This window comes from Tinamus guttatus, unplaced genomic scaffold (assembly GCF_059628265.1).
Source record: "Tinamus guttatus ecotype Peru unplaced genomic scaffold, ASM5962826v1 Tinamus_guttatus_pri_ptg000758l, whole genome shotgun sequence".
Taxonomy (NCBI): Eukaryota; Metazoa; Chordata; class Aves; order Tinamiformes; family Tinamidae; genus Tinamus; species Tinamus guttatus.
The window spans coordinates 74,011-100,979 of NW_028289292.1; the positions used below are offsets into that span (position 1 = coordinate 74,011).

Genomic DNA, 26,969 nt, shown 5'->3' on the forward strand with positions numbered 1-26,969 from the left:
TGTATCCCCTTTGAGGGGGGCGTAGACTTCTGTGAGCTGTTCAGAGGGCTGAACTAAGGGGTAAAAGGTGCCAGAGAACCAGAGCAAGTTAATGGGGGAGATAAAGACTCCTGGCTTGCAGCACAGTGTTACAGCTATTATAAAACAGTATATTCCTGTCAGCTGCACGTCGCTCAGTGCTCTAATGTGAGTCATCCATAATACTTATCTAATAGTGAGTAAGCTGTTCTCATGGTTCATACTTTCCAGATAGATCTGTGAAGAAAACAAGGAAGAAAAAAATTATCAGAACATGCTAACAAAGGAGTAAAAAGGAGGCCTAGAGAGTACATATGTGACAGCATCTACACAGCAAGGCAGCACTTGAAGCTGCACAGAGAAACTGAACTTGTGTTATCAAAAACACACAAATCATAAGAATTAAGGCAATTGTGATGGAATCACCATGCTGTTGCATCAACGCACCACTATGCAAACCATATACCATCCCTCCTGCTGGGGAATACTACAGCAAATAACTGCAGCAGAGTCAGGGGTGTATGGCATGGATTTTGTTTTGGGACTGAGACTTGGATTTACAGAAAATATTGTAGTTTGGGGGGTTGCATTTTATCACTTTGCCCTCTCATCAACAAGCAGTAAGCAACAAACACTGAAGTGTGTGTCAAAGCCAAGATGGAAAACCCAGCCAGCAGGCTAGGACCCTTCAGCTTGGAGAAGAGGCTCTTGGCGTCCATGAAGTCACCAGATGTGGAAAGGAAACCAGCCTGCATGACAGCGCTGGTTGCTTACACGACCATGCTTTGGTGAAGCTCAGATAGCAACCGAATTAGAAATGTTTTCATTGCAGGGTTAATAAAAAAAGAAGGTCACCTCGTTTCAAATCTCCGTTTAATCAGAATAGCCCCATGGGATGGCGCTTGTTCTTTCGCACCCTTTCCTCACATGACCCCTGTGGCCGCCGAGCGGCTGCGCGTTGGCGCCGGTGCGCTGAGGCACGGAGCGCAGCCTTGGAGGACTTTCTCACCGGAGAAACCACTCAAGGGGAGGCGGGGGAAAATACCCCATGGGCCTCCTGACAGGGCTGAGTCACAGCTCGGGGCAGAGCTTTCACAGGGGTAACTGGGGAAGCTGGGGAGCAGAGGCGGAGAAAACTGCAGCCACCTCCGCAAGCGGCACAATGACACGTGAGAGAAAACCCCAGGCGTGAGTCACTCGCACTGTACGCCCCTCTCACGGCACCTCTCACTGCGCCACCAAGCCCTTCCACACCGGCGGCCACAAAAACTCCCCCGAGCGAAGTGCCACCAGCTCGGTTTCCTTCCAGCTCACCCCTCTCGAGATGACTTTGTAAGGCAAAACGCTGCGAAAGAGGGCTAATAAGCAAAACAGATATGTCGATGTTCATATATAGACATAAATATTCCATCTAAAAAAAATAACCCAAAACCCAAAGGCAGGCATCTTTCGCACACAGAAATGATCACTCCTGTTAAAAATAATGCAGAGAAATACCCCACTCACACCTTAGTGCTGCGGTCTGATTTACTGTTGGACTCAATGATCTTGAAGGTTTTTTCCAACCATAATGATTCTATGATTCTGTGAAAGCAGAGAGAAGCGAGGGGACACTGGGAAAGGCGGAAGGGGACATGGCACCATGGCCACGGTTCCCAGCGTGGAGTAGCAATGTCTTAACACCATCCAGGACTTGGGTGCAGTAAGACCTCTCTCTTGCCACCTGAAACTCACCAAGCTAACACGGCCTCTTAGAGCTCTCCCAGTAATCGATGATTTTAATTTATACACCTGAATCAGACAAAGGGCCAAAGGCTTTGGTTCAACATTTCATTTTTTCCTGAGGAAAAAGACACCGTTCTTGTCTCCAACTGTCCCCAACCGCCTGGCACTATGACACAGCCTCCTCAGCCTGCAGCTTACAGCCCCTTAGGTCTCTTCAGTTCTGTCCAAAAGACCAGACCCAGGAGGAGCCTGTTGCCTGCAGGGTCTGGACGAATCCAGATGTCTCAAAGAGCAATAGGTCACCACGAGGCACATGCAGCCTTGTTGGTAGCTCGGAGTTGAGCAGGCAGCGGCACCTCATGTCTGGAGCCACTGCCTCTTAAGGCAGCTCCCATGTGCCCTTCTCTGAGGTTTCCCATCACACCACAAACACCACTAAGGACTTCCACCCCTGCCCTGACCTGACCCTGTGACCATGCCCTTGCAGAAGAGGTCAGGTCAGCTCGTCAAGCCGGTCACAGACGATTCACTTTGCTGGGCAGACTCCTCACCCAACAGCAGTACTGTGACCAGAGCTCTGGCAGGCTCAGGCCAACAGCAGCCGCGGCTCTGAGGAAGCTGCGGCTGAGCACACCATCGGATCACCCTCGGGAGCTCATACCGTGTTCAGGCAGATTTTTTGATCCTGGTCACTGCAGGGCCACATGAACGCTCACCTCTGCACAAGGGAGAGGTTGGCAATGAATTTCAGTTTGGCATCAGCTCACATCAGGTGGCAGCAGTCCTGGACCCAAGGCCTTTAACAGTTCTTGCCACTTAACCATCAACCTTGAAATAAACTGATTCTTTTATCTGAGCACCAGATCTGTACAGGGACAGTCATTTAGAGAGAAAACTAGGCCAGTTTATTCTCTCCTGAAACCTGAAACTAATTTTTGTTATATATATTTTCTTCTCTCTCTTTTTTCTTTCTTCCTTACATAGGGTTAGTAGGACCTCCCAGGAGCATCAATTCCATCTGCATTTATCTCAGACAAACATAATCTGGCCCAGAAGCCAATCAAATATCCTGCTCCCACCAGTCTTATTGCAAAGCTACAAAACCTCCCATCTTATAGGATCAGAATCTCCTGATTTCCAGCCTAAGCATAAATCATACCCGACAATATCCACTTTTTCTTGGAAAACAACATCCTTCAGCTCAAAAAGTTCTCCTTCTTCCTTGATATACCTAAAGAGCAACCATATTCCCTGCCAGCCTTTACTCTGTGAGGCTAAATAAGACATGCTACTCCATGTGCTCCACATTAAACCAGCTCTTCCCTCCTGGCCCTGCTCTCCAGCCTTTTCCCACTTGAACCTATCCGATGGAGGCAAGAACTGGATGCAGAAAACCTCTGATCTCACCGGGGCTTGGCAGAGTGACCTGTGTCCCTCTGCCCTGCCAGGAAACCTCCTAGTCCTTTCTAGGAACACATCTGCTCTCAGAACTTCCTAGCAAAGTCTTCTTTTTTTATATATATTTTTTTTAGCTGTACGATCGAAATTGAACACAAGTTTTACTTTCTAAATATATATTTCGCAGGAAATAGGTATACAGGGAGAGAGGGGAAAACCAGCTCCATCCTACTGTCAAGATGCAAATAAAGGGCCGGGTAGGGATTGAACTGGCCACAGCTGCACTCCAGCCCTAGCACTGCTTTTGCAGCACGTGAGATACATAATGAGACACAGATTAAGAGATTATTGAAAAATAAAAGACCATCATTTTATTAGCTACAAACAAAATAACAGGAAAAAAAAGAGGGAAAAAGAGGTTGTTCAGACCCAGATTAATTGAAAACTTGGCCTAATAACACATTTAGCATAGCCAGCTTTATAGAAAAAAAATGATTATCTATGTAGCAAGCCAACACTGTACTACATATTTCTATTAGTAAATAAAAATTATAAATATATATAAATAAAATATAAATAAATAATAGATAAATAAATGTAGTCATATTACAAGGACTGCCAATCTGTATTACGCTATAAAGGTAAACAAATGTGCATGGCCAGATTCTGACTGAGGCTCTAAGTTTACAGAGGCAAAGAAAAAAATCAAAGCAGTTTGCCTGCATAAAGACTGAGGTAAATGCATATCTGGTTTGTGCTGGTGTTCAGTGAACCTGCTTGGCTTGCATGAGTGTGTGCACAGCTAAAGATAGTTATCTATGCATACTTATATCAAAGAGAAACAAAATCTTGCATGCAAAACGTGGTGACGTTTGCACAGATCTTGAAGATCCAGAGCAAAATGAGCAGTGCCCTCACAAGAGGTCACAGCTCTAAAGCTGATAACCTTTCTGACGTTGGCATTTTTTGAAAGGTGAACACATTTGGCTACCCCTACACCTTCTTCTTTATACACCACTGGTACAAAAGTCAAATACCAAACATTCAATGAAGTGACGTAGCACTGTAGTCATTTAGCTCTTCATTTTCTACATGCCTAAGCACAATTTTTGGCCCCTAGTTTTAGGCTTTTAAGTTTGAAGACTGCATTGTTAAGAAAAAAAGTCTGAAAAAAGACTATTCCTCCTAATCACTAATATGACCATTTGTTTAGGTAGTACATTTACCCTGGAAATGGTAAAGCATGTTTGTGTTCTTTACAGAGAGGAATGGCAGCCACTTTTCAGACATTACACTTGCACTTTAGCATTACCTTCTCTACTGTTAAGCTACTTTTGGATATTCAACTCGTTGGGATGCCCACCTCCACACAGCTGCTCCCAACATACCTCCCAACCTCCACAGCAGCTCCTAACTCCCATGTACAGCGGGATGTAAATATAGCCATCACCCAGATGCTTGCAGCCACTAATTAAATTTCCGGCTTTAGGTAATGAGAGATGCTATCTCGATTAGAAAGCAGAAGCCTTGACTCAGCATATGGTGGGGAGTGAGGGATTGTGCTTGTTCACTTTCTTCAAAGGTCAGCAAGGTAACGCCCCGGAAACCCTGTTGTAACACCTAATTCTTAACCAAGGTACAGTAGCAGCGAGCTATATTTATGCAGCTGCTTAATCACAAGAGCTACAAGGACACATATGTTCAACAATAACAAATGCAAAATACGGAGGCCTTTTATTAGCAAGCCTGGGGACGAGAACGAAGTTACGCAGCAAGTTTAAGTTTTGTTTGGAAGAGTGCCCTTCTCAGCTGGTGGAAATTGAAGCATCTGGAAGATCAGTTATTAGTAAAGTGAATTACAAATAACGCGGCTACTTAAGAGGGTTAAAAATAGCGTTGGCATATTAATAGGCAAAGCACAAAACTAGGACACTGAAAATTATTCTAGACTCAAATGCTGCAACATCCTACGTGATCTTGGGTAAATCTCTTAATCTGTGTGTTTTATTTTCACTGTTTACAAAGCAGTGAGAAAAAAGTCAGTTATCAGAAAGGCTGCAGGATACTGGATTTCTTCACATCCTGAAAAACTGAAAGATCCTCTGTTGTATCTCTACGCAAGTGTAAAATATTATCATGTCGGTTGGCCTGGCTCCACGATAATAATTTCATGTCATTTATGTGGCAGCTCAGGTGACAATTCCCAGACAGCCGTAACATTTACCTTAAATAGCTGAGTTCACTAATCAGTGATCAAAGACACGAAGCCTTTAGAACCAGTTTCCAGTTCACCAGCCTTTGACGGAGCAGAGTAACAAGCAAAGCTTTCAGTGTAACAACTCTTTAAATAGCACCATTCTGGAGGCAGGAAGACCATTACTAAGGGGGAAATGTCTGACTCATTTACTCCATGCAAACTTCAGTTAATTTAAAAATCTTATGATTTGCATCTAGTTAATGACCAGAGGACGCAAGGACTTTTAAGACATGGTAAAATCTTCTGCCTCCTTACCAGCGAAGCGCAGGGATTTTCAGCCCACCTCCTCAGAGGAGATTTATTTCATGAAGATGCAACTGGCGCTCTAGGAGACCTGTCTCCTAATAACTAGAATGTAGTATGCCATAGTAAGAGGAAAAGAATGGAAAATTAACGTGCTCCATCCTTTGCAGAGTAGTTCATTTATTTAAAAAAGAGAGAGCCTACGTTTGGAAAAGAGGTGATGCAAAAGATGTCAGTAAACCAATAGAATTTATCCTACGTTTGCACTGATGTAAAGGAGATAAGAATCTGCCCTTGAGCGTTTAGTTACCTTCTGCTCAAGTGTTCAAGATGATAAAAAAAAAACAGCAAAAAAACATTAAAGCCACAAACCATACCAGTTTCAATACAAACAAACATGGGTGTTTTCTTTAGCCATTTTTACTTTGGAAGTAATAAGTGGACCATTCAAATAAGTATTGTGAAAATAGCTGCAGGAAGATAACAAAAATACGAAATATTTGTCACACCTAACTGTCATCTACCAACATCTCAAACTGCAACTGTTCCCACGCTTTATCTCCAAGAGAAGCAAACAAAAACACCTTAGCAGAGTTCGAAAAAAAACCAACACACATTGGCCATGCAACTGGCCTTGTAACCAGAAGAGCTGGTAGGATGCTCTCCTAGGCCAGAGCTGCATCTTGAAGGCAGAGTCCTGAGCGGGACAAGGAGGAGACACAGAAGGGAACACAGTTTTCCTTGTTCCCCAACCTTTCCCTTCCTTGCACCTCTCATAGTACAGAATTATTCATCCCTTCTGCTGCTCACAGCATTGTCTAGCAGAGGAATGAGACCTGCAGGAACGACACCAGGCTCATAATGTCTCAGGATGACAGCAGGCAGGTAGGATTTTGGAAAGGTGGCTCTGGCATACAGGGAGATGGACATCTGAAATCCCCTCTAGCAGCACTGACACACCAGTGTTCAGGAGCCTGGATACAGCACCTACTTAATGCTCGAAGTTCATGAAGCAATGTGACGAGCAGTGCTCAGTAGATGTAGCTGCAAGCTTCCAATGCATGAGAAGTGCTGTGTATTTATACGTACCTCCTTTTGCCATGCTTTTAACTAGACTGCTGCACAGAGGCTTGCACTGGAAGAGCTCAAGAGGTCTGGGTCAACCCAGGTCTCCACCATCACTCACATCAATTTAAATGGACTTCTCCAGATCTTATTCACCTGTGAAATTAGTGTAACACTCCGCTTCTCTACTGGGATAGGGGCATTGCATTAAATGTTTATGAAAGGTAACCTTAAGAGCCTTAGATTCCAGGAATATGGATGAATGTTAAATTTGCAGAGAAAAAAATCAATATTAATAAAGATTTTTACTGCAGTACTACACCGAGGTCTTGATTATAGAAGGCTCTGAAAAGCACTGCAGAAACATGCGCGGGTGTAAGGGAAGGCCAGGCTGTTTCAGCTTGTTCCTGCTAACAGGGAGCACTTTGGCCCCACCCATCCAAGGTCTAAAATCCATCCACAGGGTAAAAAATGTGAGCAGGACTACTCAGAAAATTCGAGTTAAGTATTTAGTGCCATAATAGGTGCTGGTGCTTGCAGAGCAAGGCCTTTACAATGACCAATGCAGAGGTTATCCTTTATCTCCCAGATTAAAAAAAAAAAAAAAAGGACAAAAAAGACACTATCATAACAGAAGAGGTAGGGGAGAGTTCATTAACAAGGCTCTTAGGGTCATCCACAACCTGCTGGAAAAGAACAGTATGTCCTTTGTCATCCTTTAGAGCAGACCTTCAAAGAAACCCGAAGACTTCAGAGAATCGAGAACGGCCAGGGCAGCCTGAGCTCCTAGCTGAGCACCAGCAGCCTCAGGAGAAGACCTGACACAAGCCCAGGTGCTGGGATGTTCGCTGGTAGAAGGGATTCAATCCTTCGCTTTTCTGAGGACTCAACAGTGGAAAGAAGGATAAAGCCTCTCTTCTGCCCTCAGCCTGTCATGGCCATCCATCTGCAGAACCTCTGCAGCTCAGCATCTCAACAGATACATGGAGAATGCAGACCAAAGTGGGGCTTTTCTCCTGCTTGGGATTTACGGGCAGTATTCTGCAATACAGGAATAAGAGCGTGAAAGAGAAAGCTGCAGCAAGTTCCAACCTTGGAAAGGAAGAAGGGACACACCTGGTTGATTTTTTTTCCCTCTTCTTCAATTTGTTGGAACATTTTACATGTTGTGGCCAACATTTTTTCTAAAACACCCCCAAGTTCCTTTTTGACAGGAGAAAGGAAGACTCTAGGATGGAAGCACTCACTGAGGCCATGTTCACTGTACCTCTGGTGGAACAAAGGAGTTTATCTATTCCAAGGTGGAATGGGGCCCTTCGGAACGAGCTGCTTGTGGAAAAAAGCAGAAACTGTAATAAAAGGTCTTTTTAAAAAATAATCAACTAACTCATAAGCAAAGTGAAATTAAATTAAGAAAAGGGAAACTTCAGCTAGATGTCAGGAAGCATTTAACAACCTCATGCATCTTCCTGTCAGGAAAAGTTTCCCAAGGGAACGTCGGAGGCGAGGGAGGGGGGAGCTCTGTTACTAGGATCTTTCAAAGCCAGGCTGACAAAACACTAGGAAGTCGTACGGCACTGCCTAATCCGGCATTGGCAGGAGCCTGGGACAGCGCGGACAGCTGATCCGATGGGTCTTTCCCGGCTCATGCGTTGCGGAACAGAGTTCAACTGATTTCATCGGAAGTGAATCTCTCCCCCTTTCTTTGGCCCCCACCCCCTCATTCATATTGGGAATAAGCTTGACAAACGCTGGATGAGGTTACAAGGGAGTGGGAGCAGGAGGCTAAAATGCTCTGAGGCCCCTTTCAGTCTGAAGGACAAAGTAATCGTGAAGCACCTCTGGCTCTGAGGACCGGCAAAGGAAGGAAAGGCTACAGCTAAACTCGCTTTCTAAAAGGCACGTTTTGCTGAAAATAAAGATTCTCACAGGAAAGTCCCCCAAAGTACTGTATAGTCCCAGAAAAATGTGAGCATCCTAGTCTTAGAAACAGCAACAATACTTCGGTTTGCAATAGCATCGTGATACTGTTTTGAAAAGGCATTGGAGGATTATGTGTGTTCCTTTAAGTAAAGGGCAAAATCATAAAAAAAAGAGCCCATGACGTTATATCCGATGTGTTCAAAATCCTCATCTTAAAAATGTATTTTTACAACTTCTTTCTCTCAGTGGCACTGGGAAGACTCCAAAAAAGACAAGCACCTGGGCACAGCGGCACCCGCTCACCTATTTACATGGCCTCTGAACAAACAGAGCAACAGACGCCAAGGGAAAACACAAGGAGAGATAAGCCAGCAAATGCCACTTTTCTACGTAATTACGCTTGACTCCCATCTCATTTGGCAGGCAGACCTGTTTCCCTGGAGACCTGTGGAGCAGGGGATGCTCCAAGGGAACATTTCCTTAGGTTCATGGACTTTTGTGCACACCTCAGAACCATCCTACGTAAGCGACCTTTTTGTTAATCGTCGCCAGAGTGAGAAGGATGTTTCTGCGCGAGAACAGCCGCAGCTCTGAGCCAAGGCCCTGGCTGCCCTCGGTGCCCTTCACTCCAGCCCCAGTGAGTTCATCTGCACAGAGGAAGGAAGGACATCCAGGCGCTGGGTCCTTCTCTCCTTGATCTCTCTGCTCAAAGTGCCACCTAAGAGCTGCAGCAATCGACATGGCAGTTCCTTGCCCTGAGCCCTTCTCTGATATTGAAAGGACCCCCTCCTTTAACACAAATCAATCAATTGCAATAGCTGATCATGACTTGCAGGGGTTAAAAAAATCACCAAGATTATAGATAAAGGCAGCTTTCCTGGAAGAAAAACCACCCATGGAGCTTAAGCTCTGTTTATATATTTTATCTATTTGAAGAAGGATACTTCTGGCTGTCGTGCTTGCTAACCTACCTCTCCCATATGAGAAAATATCTCTGCATTGTCCTGCCCAAATCTCCAGGCTACTCCTGCTCCAGGCGAGAAGCCTGCCAAGCTGTGGAGCAGCAGCACTAACAAGGCTCTGCTCTGCTTCGTGCTGCTTTCGGGGAAGCTGAAAGCATCTGTGAAACTGCCTGGGGACCTGTCACTTAAATTCTTCGGCAACCTGCCGGCAATTGCACTAGACCTATTTGCTCTAGACCACGACCCATTCCTTCCAGATGCGTCTTTCAATCACAGGATACTAATACACACTGAATTTAAAGGTGGAGAAAAAGCTTCCTCATCTGACACCTTTAAGCCATCTCTGCCTACTCTGCCAGCGAGGCTTCCTGCAGATTTCTGTTCTGCATCTGCAGGTGATTTTTCATGCCCAAGTTCAAGCCAGCTCTGCACAGAAGTGACAGCCCCTGTTGTTATGTGGCTCTTACGGTGCCAAAAAACCTGCAGCTCACATTATAGCTGAAAATTCATCCCGCCCAGTGAAAAGAGCTGCAAATTTTTCATACAGAACTCAGTGACAAGCACTGGAGAAAGGGGAAAAAGCAGGAGAGAAGGAAAAAGGAGAGAAGGAAAAATGGGGGAGTCAGAAGGAAAAAAAGGGAGGGAGAAAGATAAAAGGAAGAAGGAAGGGGGAAAAACGGAGGGGGAAAAAACGGAAGGGGAAAAGGAGACATTGATGAAGGACGGAAAGAAGAAAACGCCTGGGGGATACATCGGTAGGGAGCAGGCAGCGACCCGGCACGACGGTGCTTCCTGGGCTGGCACGCTGCCCGCTCCCGTGAGGCACCGCATCAGGTGCGCGGGCCCCTGCGCAAGCCGCCACCAGCCGCCCCTCTCACCGGGCCCACGGCTCTGGCCTTCCCTCTGCACAGACGGCCCGTGATCGTGTTTCAATCCTCATAAATTATTGACATCAGATATGAGGCATCAGAGACATCAGAGATGGAAAAGATGCAGTAGCCATCCCCTGGGGAAGCGCGCTGGATCCTTCCCCGCGTCACGCGAGCCACGCACGGATGCTCTGTCTCTCCTCGGGAGGCTGTTTTGCTACTCAGTGCCCTTAACACTGCTCAGGGCAGGTGCTCCTAGAGATCACTTCACAAAAGTTGCTTTTGTTTTAACCTTTCAGCCCTCCTTCCTGGTATTGCGGCCTTCCCTCTGCATCCCACGCAGTCTTCCGCAATCGTACAGCAGCACTGGGATGCTGGTTTCCTTAATATTCTAGCCTATGTTTTCCAGAAGAAAGTTCTAGTTATGGAAATGCCAGTGGTAGACACCATAAAATAAAACGTTTGAAAAATCCAAAGATGGGGTATTCAAAGCACACGAAAATTATCTAATGATGATGAACACCTAGGCCTTTTAACTAAAACTTTGGTTTTCTTCCTTCCCGGAGGTCTAGCTAGTGATGGCCAATGGCTTCATAAGTTACTCTTGTAGCACCTAAAGAAACAAGTGACTTCAGCGAAGCTTCACCGCGTATCCTGAGATGCTCAGACAGCTGGAGTTCACAGGACTGGATAGCACTGAACCTCCTGACCAGGCACCAAAGTTCAGAAGGCTTGAAACAGAAAACCTATCCTTAGCATCATATTTTAAGAGCTAAAACTCCCTTCTAGCAACTAAGATAGAGTATACAAAGAGTGTGTCAGGCTTTGAACTCCACAGTAATTTACCTTCTTGCTGTAATTTACACCCTTTTTGTTGGCCCGAGGAGTTGTCAATACTTCCTTCAGTTACACAAAGGTTCGTGGAGATGAAAAACCGCTGCCAGGAGTTTTTCAAGATTTACTGTAATTTTGGTTCAAATTAGGAAAACACACATGTACTTAAATCACTGCTGAAGACAATGATTCATGACTGCATGCTTGGAGTCCAGCATATTCCTTAGGAATCCAAGATTAAACTTTTTTTTTTCTTTAGTATGAAAAGGCTTTGAGAATCTCAATTAAAAATAAATGGCCATTACCTAAATTAGTTGTACATCACTATGCACCTGATTTGTAAAAAGAAGAAGGTGGGATTCTGACGAAGCACTGTCTCAATAGCCATAAACCTCCAGGGAAAACCCTGCATTGAAAGAGTTTGTCCAAATCAAATATGAAATACAGAATAAAACACCGGCGACCAATTTCTTTGACAATGGGCTCTACATTTTCAACAGTCACTAAAGCTGAAGAGGGGAGGCTTCCAGGTCTTTTTTTCCCAGATGCCAGTCTGACAGACATTTTCTGACCTGTGGAAAATGGAAGGGATGGAGCTCACCTCCTTCTCTGTGGTGCCCTGCATTTCTCCTACATCATCCTCCTGCTTATGCAAGATTTAGGACGGCATTGGGAAGCCTCGAGCACAGAACAAGTGTTTTGGGGACTAACCTGGACGGACTGACTCCTACCTGTGTAGAACAGGCTCAGTAAGTCGGGTGTTTGGTAAATCAGTCCTTTCCATCCCACCCTCATGCGCTCCCAGGTGGCTCCGCATGGGAGAGAGAACCGAAGGCCTGTGGCTGCAGATGACCACGTCTGTAAGGGCTTCTCTGGGGGTCTCTGCTGTGAGCTTCTCTCTGCGGCTGCCCCACATCAGCATCCAACCTGTGGGATGGTGACAGCCTGGCTGCTATCCAGAAATGCTGCAAGCCTTTCCCTTTATGAATGTGCAGTCTAGCCCAGAAAATGGTTTCTAAAAAGGGTATGGAGGGTTCCGTGTTGACTATGCCTCGGTGACTGCTAGAGAAACATCATCTCTGTGATTCTGTGAGCTCAGCTGACAAATAAAATGATAGGGTTTTTACTGGTTTATGGTCTTTTCGTTTCTTTTTTTCTTTTTTTTTCTCTCTCTCTTTTTTTGCAACTGCCAGACCTGCAAACTCAATCTGGGAACCGAAACTGAAGAGGTGAGCTTTCCTCAGCACCTCAACCACCGCTACGAGAAGCTCACTCCTTCCCTGAAGTGCATGAGAGAGTAAGTGCCACGGCTACAGCAACTTGTATGACTCAGTGGAGGTTTGTCGGCAATGATTCAGAAGCCACAGAGAGAACTGAGCTGATTTCTGAGCCGAAGGATGGACAGTGCGCACGGGTGGCCGTTAGCGGGAAATTCCTCCCTTCTCTCTCCATTTAAACAACCCTAATTTGATCCCGGGACACGCTCAACAGCAGCTTCCCTGCAGGACAAGCTGGAACGATTCAGCCGAGGGCGACCTGGCCGTGCTGCTCGTTTACGCCAGCCCGGCAGCTCGTCCCGCGCGGCGCATCTCACGGCTCGGGAGCAGGTCCAAGGACGCTGGCCGGCCACCAGCCCTGCCCCAGACCTCCGTCCCACCGTGACGTCAGGAGAGGGCTCCGGGGCCGCATTTCGCAAGGCGCGCAGCGCGAGCGGTGCCAAATCGGGGAGCTCCAGCGATGGGATGGAAACGCTCCCAGGAGAGCAGTGCTCTCTGCTGCAAATGCTGCCACACAGAGGGGACGGGACACGGAAAAGCTTCGGAATCCACCTGCAGTCTACGTGGATAGGATGAGCGGCAACAGGTTACAAATTCCCAGGCACAGCGTCATCCGACAGGAACACACAGCCTCATCCCAGCCAGCCACCCCACTTCCAAGGATTGCAGCAAACAGGGAGTTCGGGGTTCGTCACAGCTACCAAGCGCCTGCTGCTCTCACCCAACGAACCTGCCCCGCGTCATCCCGCCCCATCACACAGAGACGTCTCACCAAAGCAAAGGATTCCTTGCAGGCTCCGGAAGAGGAGAGGTGTGGCAACGGCAGAAGAGCCTATATTTGGCATCTGCTATGGTGCAGTTTGGCACGGGGCCACACCGCCGAGGGCTGCTATCTCCTCCCATCTCGCGGGGTGCTGCAGAAAGCGCTGCCGGCGGTTTGACTCTCGCCCATGCCAGGCAGCCGTTCCGCCTTTCGAGGGCCACGTTACTCTCCCGAACCCATGCGAGTGCCAAATAATCTCAAGCACTCGCAGGAGGAGACCTTCCGTCGTAATGTCCCCACCATACCCTGCATGGATGTTAAGCTTCTGTCCACCTAAACGATTCCTTTTGCTGGATTCAGGGACTCATGTGAGACCCTTTAGCAGAAGAAACTCACTGTAGAAACTCAAATGCTCTCTGGTCATATAGGTGGAAAAGGACATTTTACTGGATTTATTCTGAGCAAAAAAGTGACTCTGTTCTGGCTATAGCACAGCACTGTAAGAGGCAGATCTGTCTCGTGAAGATGCTCTCCTGAGAGAAACTAAAGATGCAGATTGAGATCTCCTTTTTGCAGGAATGTGTTACAGAGGGTTTGGCTTCAACTGGTTTGATGGTTTCGCTTCTACCTTTTCCCATGGAAGCCTCCTAGGGATAAATCCTGCCTTCGTGGGAAGCGAACAGCAAGGGGAAAGGACAATTAACCAACAGGTCCCTCTGTTCTCCATCAGGAGCTTTGCCTGGATGCGAAGCCAACCTCCCCACACCATCAGCCCTGCCCAGCAGCACCCTCCTGGGTACAGAGGCAAAGGAACTGAGGGGGACGCTATAAAGGAGAAGCTGTAAGGGAGCGTTGTCTTTTTTCTCTTGCTTTCCCCAGTGCCCTAAAACGCAGAGCAAATTTTGAATCAGCGGCTGCTACAGGCTGAACTCCAAAGAAGTCTACAGAGGAGAGGAAGAAAATGAGCGAAGTTTTGCTATTTTAGTAGCTTTACACAAACTCGGCGTGAGTTTTCAGAAAAGTTCCTGCTGCAGGTGGAGAAGGGGAATCTTATTGGCATCACCTGGTTTTAAACACAGCTGCAGTATCTCAATGGGAGAAGAGGATTCCCTGGCTCCTAGCGGCCACAAACACAGAGATTACCAGCCACACACACAAGGATGTTACAAGTGAAGATGTATCTGCGTAGCTGTAGGCCTCTCAGTTTCATTTAAACTGACAGCCTTGCCTTCCTTCCTCAATTTCACATCCTCTCGGGCACACAGACAATCCTCGGAGCATCAATTTGCAGTGAAACCTTGACGCAAGCTGCTCTGACCTACAGACACAAATCCATTTATCGCCAGGCCTGGGACGCCGGACAGAAGAGCGGTGCCTCTGAGCTGGGTGCCAGGGCCACTCTCTGATTCAGCAAAGCCTTTGATAAGAAATGTCATCCTCCAGTGCGTAATTTTAGCCCGTCAGATAAGAATCTCTATCACTCTCAGACATATGGCTGGCTGCAACGCACGCAGCAAAATGAGAGGGGTAATTTATTTGCTTGTGCTAAGAGCACTCCCAGACGCAGAAAAGCTGATGCAATGAAATAAGAAGTGCCAAATTATCCTCCACTCTTATCCAGGAGAGGCTCCTGATAAATACAAGGGGCTTGTCTACCCAGCCCAACAGCATCTCCTTCCCTCTGCCTCTTCTCTTTTGAGCAAACTACCGAAGAGGCAACAGCGCTACACGACTAATGAACACAGGCCTGCACGGTGTTTCCTCGGGCCTGTTCCTCTCATTAAACCCCACTCATTTCCCAGGAACTTACACCCACACATACGCATGGTACTTCATATGAACTGTCAGTAAGTACTATGCAGGGGAGGGAACTGAGGGGTTAAGGGACAGAATTACATAGCACTGGCAGGGCCATGAGCTGAACTCAAGTCTCCTGAGATAAGCCCTAGTCATTAGAGCAGAGTTTAAAATTAATGGCCTGCAGCACCATCGGGGCACTCGCTGCTTCGACATTCCACTGCCAAGTGTAACTTAGCACCTATGATTTAGGTGACTTGGGCTAATCTATATAAACATAATATTGGGCCAGGCATTGCCAGGCTTTGCAATCAGCTGGGCTACTCGGAGAGCAAAGGAACTGCTTAACTTGAGTTACAGCTGGAACACCTGATCCATAGGAGCTATGCAAGGATACTCTTAAGAAGCACTTAGCCTATTTAATCACTGATTGCTGGAAGGATATAATGGTGAAGGTTCACCCTTAGTGAGCCCTGTGTCTTACACTCTTTCCTCATACACTCTCTCCTGGTTATCATCAAGGGAGGTACCAGACTACATGGTCCCACTCAGTAAAACTACTTCTATTTCCTCTCATCTTCATCAGCACATCTAGTATTAAAAAATAAAAATAAAAACAAATTGAATACTTCCCCACCACTACTTTTAGATGGGGGAATTTCACTGAAGATCGACATATGAAATTCCATTCTGAAAGAGAAACTTAGGCCTACCCTGCAAATATTTGAATCTAGTGCTTATGTGGTCAAACTCAAACTTTGAAAGTGTCCTTCCCCTCTCTCGATTCAAACCCACTGCAGAGCAGTAGTAGCTACATACTTTTTCATCAGCGTGAAATCAATCCTGTTTCCTGGTCAGCAGTATCATCCCACCACCAGATCTACCCGTGTCATCAGCATCTTGCTAGAAATATCAGCAGTTAAACCAAAAACTGAATGAGTCAAGATTAAAATCTTCTCATTAGAGATGGGCCTTCCAGGTCAGATCTAACACACAGGGGTAACTTCTGGCCTGCAAAGGAAGAGGGGATTTTGCCTTGAGGGAGTTCAATCCAGTTGCTTTAACCACTGTCAAATTTATTAGGCAACCTTAATGGGGTCTAGAATCACATGCTAGCAGACTACCACAGCAACTTGATACGAAGTAACCTTGGAGGAAGGAAGAGCCTGATGAAAAGCATGATGCGCTGGTTTTGCTTTGCTATTTTGAGGATTTCCTTTTCACTTTGGGTCTTACTGTCTTTTTGCCTCTGCTACTATGCAGTAGGAACCAGCTGGACTGCGCAACGCACTAGGAGGAAAGACAAGCATCTCCCATGCCTGTGCAGCACGGCTGCTAGGCAGGGCAAAACCAGCGCACCGTTCCCAGGCCAAACCAGACTTCCTCTCACAGCAAAACTGCCGAGGCACCACAGCCCACTGCAGAACAAGCAAGAAGTCACACATGTTCATTAGGAAACGAGAAGGAGTGTTTGCAACAGCAGGGAAGTTAAAAAATAAACCAAGTCTCAACTTTCCTTTCTGCAACTGACATTTTTCAATTATACAAAAGGTGGCAAATGTAAACCATGTAATTTTACTCTTTATTTTCCCTGCTGTTGCATTTTTCATCTTACTGCTTTGGATGAGCTAATGCCAGAAGCCCAGTTATTTCAGCCCCCAGTGAATCTCATCAGTTTGGAAAATACAGCACTGCCATGCTCCAGATTCAGAGCTGCACATGGTGCAGATGAGTGTGAGGGACTTGCCATCACTTTAAAAAATAAAGTTAGCTCCTTTGAAATAGTAATAAAAAAAGGTGCAAAGTCTCCTTTGGTAGTGGTATATCTTACTCTGCGTGTGGGGGTAGGCGGGAGCAGAAATGATCGAAAATTAAATTGTCTGTTACACGTAGATAAGTAAGACTGTAGAGGTTTGATCACTGCTTTCATATAAAGCCTGCTCAGGTGTCTGGTGGCCTCTGCGACCTGCTCTGCAGAGACAGGCACAGGTGACACAAGCTATAGGCACTGGGCAAGGGGACATGCGGGAGGTCAGAGGCAGCAGGAGAAACCACTCAACCAAAACCCACGCCTGAACTCATCCCGCTTCTTGCTTATGGATATTGAAGAGAGGCTGGAGGGAGGGAAAAGGTTTGATAAGGTTGGCTGGGAGAATTTTTTAATCTTTTTTTTTTTTCACCTTGTGCAGCATCATTCTCATTTTGAAGGTCAAAAAACTTGTTTGTAGCATCACCTCGCCCCTCTTTCCTCCTGTATCTTCCGTCATGCACTCTTCCTTCTCTTTTGCAAAATCCATCTCTCTAAAGTGAGAGCTCTACTCCAAGCTCTTCTCCTTTTGCGGTCTTCCAGTAGCAACACAGCATGTATTTTGTTAACTTGTGCCAAGCAGCTAGCTCTGTTCTTTCTCCTTGTGTGACACTGGAGAAAAAAACTTAAAAATCATCCTGTTCCCAAAGGCGGTGAGAGGAGTTGCAGTTCAAAATACCTTTCAGACAGTTCAGAACACCTTTCAAAAGCTAGTAATCCAAGTCAAAATCAGAGCTCATTGAACTTCATTATTCAAACTGTGGATGTGCCTATAAAGGAAGCACAGTTTTAGGATCTGGATTTGGAGAGACGAACAGACTTTCAGGTTTTACACATCATCACTGTATCACAGAGTTTAAAAGTTTAGTCCCATTGGAGAGCAATGTCTGAGACACTCTTCAAGGGATACCCTGAACTCACAACACTAATGGAATCTTGCTCTTGTCTGCAGAAGGTTCTGCTCAAACATACAGATTAACAAGGGATATTAAATAAAGCTGTGAAAACAAACAAACAACCCTCTCCCCCCAAAAGAATAAATCTATCATCCTTGGAGAGTTTAAAGATCTTGATTTTTGTTGTTGTTGTTCTCAATGAGTGCAAAAATATGGTTAATCCTTTGGACCTTTTAGGTCCAAGGTCCTCAAATTCAAACCTGATTTGACTTGAAGGACTTCTTTGTTTCAACAGTTGGAAATGTTCACTGAGGTATCATAAGCTTTTAATGTTTTTCATTGTAAAGTGCATTTGAAACAAAGTCATTTCAAAAGCAAACTGAAATATAAATGCAGTATGGAAAACACAAATGTAGAATCAATAGGTATCCCTTTCCAAAAGATCATTGTGCTTTTCTCAAAAAGGAGTATTTTTGACACCTACTCTCTCTTGAGAGAATTTCAACACATTAGCTTATTATTTAAAAAATCCCAATCAGCTTTAGTGCAGAGAAAAGAAATATCTATTTTAATCAAATTAGTTTTTAATATACAATGTACATATAAATATATAATATACATATTAATTCTATCCTCAGTGAACTTTTTAGTTGAACTAGAGATTCAAAGAACAGCAAAATGATTGCATTTTGTGTCAATACCAATGCAGACATTGCTCCATGGGGTATAAAATCCAATGAGGAGGCAAAAACAACTCCAAAAATCAGATCTAGATTATGTTTTGTCAGAAGTAGGAACTGTTTGTATATAGAGTGCTGGCCATACAGAATCACAGCATCTAGGTAAGTTAACAAGAATTAAAGGTTTTAACCTCCAGGAGTTACTTCAGCTGACAATGGCCAAATATAAGTAGTGATACTCTAATGGTCCTATGGAAAAACCAAGAAGCCTTCTGTAGGACGTTGCATTGCAAGAGATGGTGGATCAACACAACAGAGAGGACTGCAAGGCTGCTTGGGATGGCAAGGGCAACAGATAAGAAGGCACAGACAATCCATTCGCACTAGAAATGGACAGTAAATGGACTCCTACCCAACAGCCATGGAGAATTGGCAGGGTAAGAGATAGATCAAGTTTTGCAGATAGTTGGGAACAACTTTATAAATTGGTCTCGTGCAAGAAGAGATGTCTTCTTTCAATGGGAGTGGGTGAAGAGAAGCACCGAACAGTTGGGCTCGGCATACAGGAGACCATGGTGGAATGACAAACTATAACTTAAAATCACTCTCCCTGTCACACTAACAGAGCTGGTACCAGTACAGTAGAAATCAAACCAAATAAGAAACCCCAAGGACATCAGCTTGAGAAGTTCATTTCTATGCTCTTTCTTTCCTTAAATCAAAGAAAACAGGAGTGAGGAGATGCCCTTTGTCTTGCAAATGGCGAGAGATGCAAGTTCTGGGTCAACTGTCAGTCCAGGTATTTGCAGCACAGAGCCCCTTAAGAACGGATTTCTCTTGGCAGCTGGTTTCTCTCTTTCTCCTGCTTGGGTAAGAATCTCCCTCCTCCATGGAGTCAGCTGTGAAATTGTATCACCTTGATGAGGTTTAAGACTTCTGACCTCGCATAATTTTCCAGAACTGAGATATGATATGCAGAGACCACAGGTCTCTACTGTCACATTAGAGGGGAACAAGCATGCTGTTGGCAATTCTCTCCCTGCACTCACACTCGTACAGCAATACATCCACATGCCCACCAAATGCCTCCATGAAGCTACTGAGGGAAACAGCTTGACACAAAAACACCAAAATCTGGGCCAAGGAAGAGTATTTCTCTATCTGTAATTATACTTTGTGCTTACATGGTTCTCCAGTATGGAAGAGAGATGACTTAATGGATTTGAGAAGTATGCCTTGTCTACATTTTCAGAAATATACAGAATATTTTCAGAAATATTTTCAGAAATGATACAGAAAGAGTAGGTAATGATTTGACTGTTCGCTCTTTAGTCTAACATAAAGACAAGAGTGTTTCAGATAAAGCAGGAGGAAGGTTTGAAAGAAGCAAGAGGAGGTGGTTCATGGAATGGGAGGCATATCTCTGAAACTCCTTTCCAAAGTATATTGTGGATTCTCGATTTTATACGGACTTGAAACTAGACAAATACATGGCATAGAAACCCACAGAGGATTGCACAGTACAGCAAGATTTCCAGAGATGAAAACAGCAGACTACTGATGGAGGGTAAGTACCATATTTGCTTGTTCTGCCTTTATTTTTCCTCTAAGCATCTGTTTACAGAAGAAGTACCACCATTGAAAAATGTCAGCTGCTACTGGGGACCAGGCTGAGGCCTGATGAGCCTTTGGTTTGATCTGAATCTTAGACCCGCATCTATGCTGATCCACTGTGGTGGACAGGCTGGCAGGACAGGCAAAGGACTGGTCTGTGCCTTTGAGGAAATACATCCCTTGGAAGCAGAAGGTAGCAAAGAAGGTACAAAGACTCGCAGGTTCAAGCACATTTTTGCTAGAAAAGCAAAAGTGGATCATCTCATTAGCAAAGGCAACAAGGTCATAACTGGGAACCCTAAAAGCAAATGACTCTAGTGCTCACTGGGAGTGCAGTGAGGAGACAGGAAGAGATGAACCAAGAAACAGGCCCACAACACAACAGTGTCAAACTTCATCTCTGAAGAAGCAGGTCTCTGACCTTCTTTCAACCTTTCTGTATCTCCATATAAAGCATTTACATGTCAAACCAATTATCTTGCTTTAGGACCTGGTGCGCTGGTTTTAGGGCCTAGCTCTCTAAAGGCCTCATCACCATGTGCTCCCAGCAGTCTGTATGAAGCTACCCATCATGTACACGTCCACCATGGAAAGCACTGGGATAGGCAACCAAACATGCCAGCTAACTTGTTCTGGGCCAAGTCGAGATGTTGCATCTTACATTAAAAAGGATGAAGCACAAATGGAAGAGATCTGCACTTTTGGGTCATCCATGCCATGATCACCTATCACACAAACATCTCCTCCCCACCAAAGTTTAGCTATACCCCAACCACACGCTTTCATCTTCTTCCCCTATATTAACCTGTACAACCTTCAAAGTCACCTCACCGTCCCTGCAAGAAGGTGATGCACTAACCTAATTTTTATTGAAAGAAGAACTTTTGGCCACTGAGCACCTTTCAAGATTGGGTGTCCACGGCAGAACTTAGCACCAAGCTCCACAGATTGGTCTGCTTGGAAGATCTGTCATGCTGAAAACTGTCTACCAGTAGAAATCACAGAGAAATAGAGAGGGACAAAGATTGGGGCACAGTGAGGAGCTTCACCTTACGCTACAGCAGGGTAGAAACCAGAAGAGCTGTGCATGTAAACTGAGGGCATGCAGGGAGCGCCTGCAAGGAGGCTGCGCGGCTCTCGGCACACAGAATTGCCAAGTGTTACCCTCAGACATTCCCCTCAGCAAGGCATGACACCGACCCCGTGGCATTAAAAGAAGAGCTTCCAGCATCCTGGCCCAAGGAATCCTGCCAGGAGGGACCCGATACTCCCCGGGAGGCACCCTGCACACTGGCAGTCCCGGCAAAGGGATTAGCAATGTGGCACTAAACACTGATATAAGCACAGAGCAAAAACAGCTTCCCACAAAAGAAAGACCAGAATACCTTTTCGCAGATCCAACAGCTGTGGAAGTGGAACTCACCCTGTTCTCAGCCGAATCCAAATACAGACTGTCAGACCAAACAGACAAGGGACTTGTCTGTGGAGCTGCTGCAGCATGGACGCACTGCTACCTGCCACCAGGCAAACCCGCCATGAATGGCACTCAGGACAGGGGAGGATTAAGTGCCCGACCACCTCCAAGCATCCTACCTGAATGATAAAAGCCAGAAAAATCTGGGTTAAGATCTGGATTCCTTCCCTCATCAACTGCTTGTCCAAACTCTGCTTCAGTTTAAATTAATCCCTCCCTGCACTGTTAACAAACTGGCATTACACATAGCAGCATGTAGTAAAAGGCACCAGCAGGGCTGCCGAAAAAGCAGCCAGCTTTGAGAGTAGCCTAGACAGACATGCTTGAAAACCTCCATATGTTACTACCAAAGGGCTTTCTAGGTTCCCCATCAAATCAACACCCTCATTTCCCCTGATTCATTATACATGGAATTAACATAAAGCTGATAATAAAACAGCCACAAATAGAAACACACTAAACCCTCTGTGTCTAATGTCTAGAAATCTGCTAGCCCTGACCCTCAAAGCCCAAGGGGGGCAACCAACCCATGACTGCCACGTTGGGGGGCTGGTGTTATGCTATGAATCAGCAACAGTAGGTTTTGTTGGCACGGGGCTCGCAGGTTAACCAGATCTCTGGGGGAGAAAACGATCCATCAGGAGCTGAAGAGGTCAAAAAAACTGCTGGATTCAAGGGCCTGCTCATATGCACAATATATCTGCTCTGTCCTGCCCACATGTTAGTGGGATCTTTTCTTGATACCTCAGTTTTATCTATCTTCCTCTTGCGAACCACCTTCCTTCCCTCAGTTCCATAAAATATGGATCCAGCAGCTCTCAGCCCTATAAAGATTTTTGACATGCGGTTGGTACAGTCAGAAAGATTGGACTAAAACTCCTTTTAGAATACAAATCGAGGAAAAAAAAAGAACATCAAAAAGACTAATAAGATGCTTGGTATATTAAAGAAACAGCTATATGGAAATTTTTCAAATGTATGAGACCTACAGGACTGGCTGAGGTAAGAGACCTAATTAGCACAACATGAGCTCGCCAGGCAGGTCCACAAGGCTAATGCGATGCTTGGATGCACAAATGAGGGATGTCATGTACCAGCAGAGAGGCCCTGTTATCTTTGAGCCTTGGTGCTGGCACGGCGGACGGAGTACGAAGTTTAATACTTGTGCCCACACTTAAAGAAGAATGCTAGAAAACTGGAAAGAGTTCAGAGAAAAAGCCATAAGAACAAAACCAGGCTTGTACCAAGGAGCTCAAGGAAGTCAATCAAAGAGAAAGTTAAAAGGTACCTTGCAGCCTGTAAGTACCTGCCAGCAAGAGGCTCCTCTCTTCACCAGACAAAGGGATAACAAGACGAAAGGTTGAAAGTTGAACCTAGATAGAAAACAGCCCAGAATATTGCTGTTAAATAACAGAGGGAAAACCCTCCAACTGGTGTGGTCAATTCTCTGTTACTGGCAATTTTTACATTAAGATGGGATTCCACCTCCCACAGCCTTTCTGCCCCCACAGACGCATGTCTAAATCCATTCATGACTGCTGTACCCCAAGTAAAAATTAACTCGAGGAAATCCTATGATCTGTGTTGTAGAGGTGGTCAGACCAGACAGGCACAATGACCTTAAAACCCAAAAGTCGATTAGGTACAGAGAACAAGAGGCCCAATTATTGGAGGCTCTGACCCCTCCAGCCTACAGGAATTCCTACTGGATTTGCAAGTCCTCTACACCCCTTCAGCACCAAGATGTGGATTTTGCTTGTTGCAGAGCAGCTAAAGCGCCAGATCCTCAACAACAGTGACAAAAAGTGAGACGCTACTAAACCAAGAAATCTACACTTTTTTTTTTTTTCATCAGAAACAAATAAAAATTACACTGCACAAAAACAAAGCATGGTGAAAGGCATACAAAACTTTTATTTTTTTTTAATCTCAGAGAAGGGCATTTAGAGGTGACTATCGGGAAGAGATTCTCTTTCACAGTCAGAAAGATTTCTTCTCAAGTGCTTTCCCAGCACATGAACCCCCTTCAACTCCTCGGGAGCTGAGGTGATGGGACAATTGCTTCTTTCCGACACTAGCTGTCCTTGGGAGGGATGTCCCTTCAATTAGCATTCTGGCAGAGCAGGGTTAAGATGCTTGGCAGCCAGATTTATCAGTGGATGCAGAAATGAAAATAAAATTTAAAAGGAAATCGCTTTTCCCAGATGCCCTCACTAGAAAATCTCGTCACAGAGCCCAAGAGGGTGGCCAGTGATGACTGCGATATGAATCAGGTCTGCGTGCATCTACAACGACAGTTGTTACTGAAACTCTATTAATTCCTGATGATCCATGTTCCTCAAAGCTGGTTTTACATTAATTTAACACTGGTGTTCTGAAGTCACTGGGCTCAAAAGATGTTAAGTCCACAGGACTACAGAACTGTCTTTCTGGTACCTGGCATTAGAAAGGCTCTGAATATCCTAATAAGGAGAATTACGTCTGGCCACGCTTGGCTTTGGAAGAGGGTGGGGAAGAAAAGGTGGAAGTGGGAGGGCTAATCATCTTATATAAGAAATGGAGGCCTGCCAAGACTTTCTCCAGTAGCAGCAATAATGAAGCAACATCATCAAAAGACAAATCATCACAATCCCAGTCAATGTTATGGTAAGGCTGGCGGGAGGCCAGTTTGGGATTTGAACGATGCAGATGATCACGTGCTCATTCCCCCGTGTTTGTTTTCGAGGAGGAAATACCTACCCATCCTCCTGTATTTAAAAGTGGGTGCTAGCACAACCTGTAACACCTAAAGCTTCACCTGCTCTGCTAGTGCAGAGGGGCAGAAATCAGGAGAACAGTGAGCATTTGGAGGCAAGAATGTTGCCCAGCATCACTGCCACATCCAAAAGGAGCCATCTGTTCCACATCTGCGTGTGTGCATTTTATCTTGAGGAAAGAAATCTCTGTTTTTCTTTTTCTCTTTCAACATGAACATCACCAAATGATAAAGAAGACCTAGATCATACAATCTCATCCAGACCTTCACTGTCATAAAAAACTCAGTCACTCAAGATTTAGTGTTTCTCAAAAGCTGTAGCTTCTGAAGTCATGTGAAAATATAAACAAAGTTTTGCCTTTCTTTCTAAATGGGGGAAAGATTATTGAAACTCTATAGACAAGCAAGTGTTTAAAGACCAAAAAAGACAGATATATAAGCCTTCGTATATAGCTATATGTAAAAATGCATGTTTTTTGCTTTTCAACCTATTGACTTTTTATATTTTACTGATGCTTTGACATTGCTTGTATTATTGTAATGCCTTTTTTTTTTTTGACAGCACAAGCTGAATGTGAAAAAGGTCCATTTCCAGAGACTAAGACTACTTAAACCTAAAGTACTTAAGCTCCTGACTCTCCCACCCTGAAGTTAATTATATTTAGGCTTCCAGCTTCCCTCTGGATTCGAGGGCTTTCACATCTGCCCCACTCCACTAAGCCTTAAAAGACAGTTCCAAGCTGTGGGTTCCTCGGTGGATCTTCTCACTTAGACATACAGCTGAAAACTCTTAAGGATGTCAAGTCCTTCTCACGACTGGGCAGAAACAACTAGCACTTTCTTTCAGCTTGGCCTGTCTTTGCTGCTCGCCCTCCACCTTCCCTGCTGCGATGCACCAGGACAAGCCTGTCCCATTCACTGTCTTCAGGCCATGCCTTTATTTGCAATCTTCCCCTTACGCTGGTCTCTTTTGGCTTTGGAGCTTTAAGTTTGTGGCTTCATCTATGTGACATCTATAACATTAAGAAACTGAACCATCCTGTAGGATAAAATTCAACAAACTGCTATTGCCACCCAAGAAACTTGGAAGCTGCAGTCAAAATGAAGGGCAGGTGTAAGGACAGCTTCAAGTATGGGGGTACTAGGGATGGAGATGGCAAAAGGGATGAACATTTGAGGCTGTAAGGCATGGAAATTAGCTCATAAGACTTGAAGGATCATTCCTTCATCCAATCTCATTCTTGCATAACAGAGGTCAGAAGTTTCACCAATTTCCCTTTGATTTGAGCCTTACAGTTAGTGTTTGCCTAAGCCCCACCTTCCAGGCAGGCATGCAGGCTCCACACAAAGATTTCAAGATACTGAGAAGGCAACACACCTTTTTGATGGCTGGCCCAAATACTTAAAAGCCTTTGGTATTTAAAAAAGGTACTTTAACTCTGATTTATCTGCTGTTTCATTTGCAGATATGGGTTCCTGTGATAAAGCTGCTGGCTGTGGGAGGTTCTTTGCCTGGTGATTTCCTCAGCTGTTAACAAAATACATCTCTAGGAAAAACGGCCGGGGCCCCCTGAGCTCCCTTCCTTGGAGACAGCCTGTCTTCTGCCCCCACCCGTTTTATTTCTTTCTCATTGCGAGGAGGGGAGCTTTCAAAGGGCCCAGCACAAGCATTTGGTGGTGCCTGATAGAGAATGGCAGCTCTGAGCCTGATGGGTGCCTGGGGATGACACTGCCATAAAAAGGAGAGACAAGTGATGGAAAGGAAGGGCCAAGCAAACGTGTCCATCCGTGCTGTCTCCATCCCAAGGTGAATCTATGTGCTTTCCCACACCACTTTTCTTTCCCAGGTTTCCAAACACCTTGTGCTCGGCAGCAGCTCTTTCACACGCTCCCCTATTTTAAGGTACCCGTCCCCAAACATCCTCTTCAGGTGCTTCATGACCACAAACTCCTGTAACTTCATTGCCAGGCTCCCTTGGCCTCTCATTAATAATAATTACCCGCTTTATTAAACCTTCTGCCCTGTGCGAATCTAGACAGGGAACTTTAACCTACGCTCTGAACTGAGTAGAGGAGCCTGTTCCAAAAGAAACAGTCCTCAAAGCCACACAAAGTAATCCCGGTAGAAAGGGGCATCTCATCCACAGATCCTGAGTCCAAGCCCATGGCCACGCGGGTAACCCCTCCTGCTAAACCCGCTTTGTGCTCACCAGAGTAAGGACCTGCGTTTTGAGCCCATTAGACCATGATTTAGCGCATCCATAGGAAAAACAACTTCTCGCACTCAAAAGGTTTATTTTTAAAAACACGGGCGTTATCTCAAAGCACAGATTAATTTCCAATTTAGGTGAGCTCACTGGAAACACAAAACACAAAACAAGCGCAGAGGAAAAGGAGCCTGCCTGCCTGAGAAGCCTAAAAATAGACCGACACATTATAAAAAGCGAACTGTCAGGTAAAGGCTTTGGATTGAAGGCTCGGATGAATAATGTGTTTGTTTTCACTGCTCCAATACTTTCCTGCTGTTATCACTGTACAAATAAGCCAGCGCGAGCTAATTACTCCGCTGTCAACTTCCTGGGAGCGGGTACTTAAGTACCAGGCCAAATTCA

At 45.3% G+C, this 26,969-nt stretch overlaps 1 long non-coding RNA gene across 2 annotated transcripts in view; it reads right to left on the reverse strand.

The window, feature by feature from the left end:
- Window positions 1–52: 52 nt before the first annotated feature.
- The window catches only part of LOC148591535 (uncharacterized), a 59,066-nt gene continuing 32,149 nt past the window's right edge, over window positions 53–26,969 (reverse strand). Inside the window, exons 1-2 of one of the 2 annotated variants that reach the window (XR_015914065.1) lie at window positions 17,312–17,403; window positions 53–255 (exon numbers count right to left, since the gene is read on the reverse strand). This is a non-coding gene — a long non-coding RNA (uncharacterized LOC148591535). Of the gene's footprint in view, window positions 256–17,311; window positions 17,404–26,969 lie in introns of those variants that run through there. The other variant, XR_015914064.1, reaches the window with a different exon arrangement.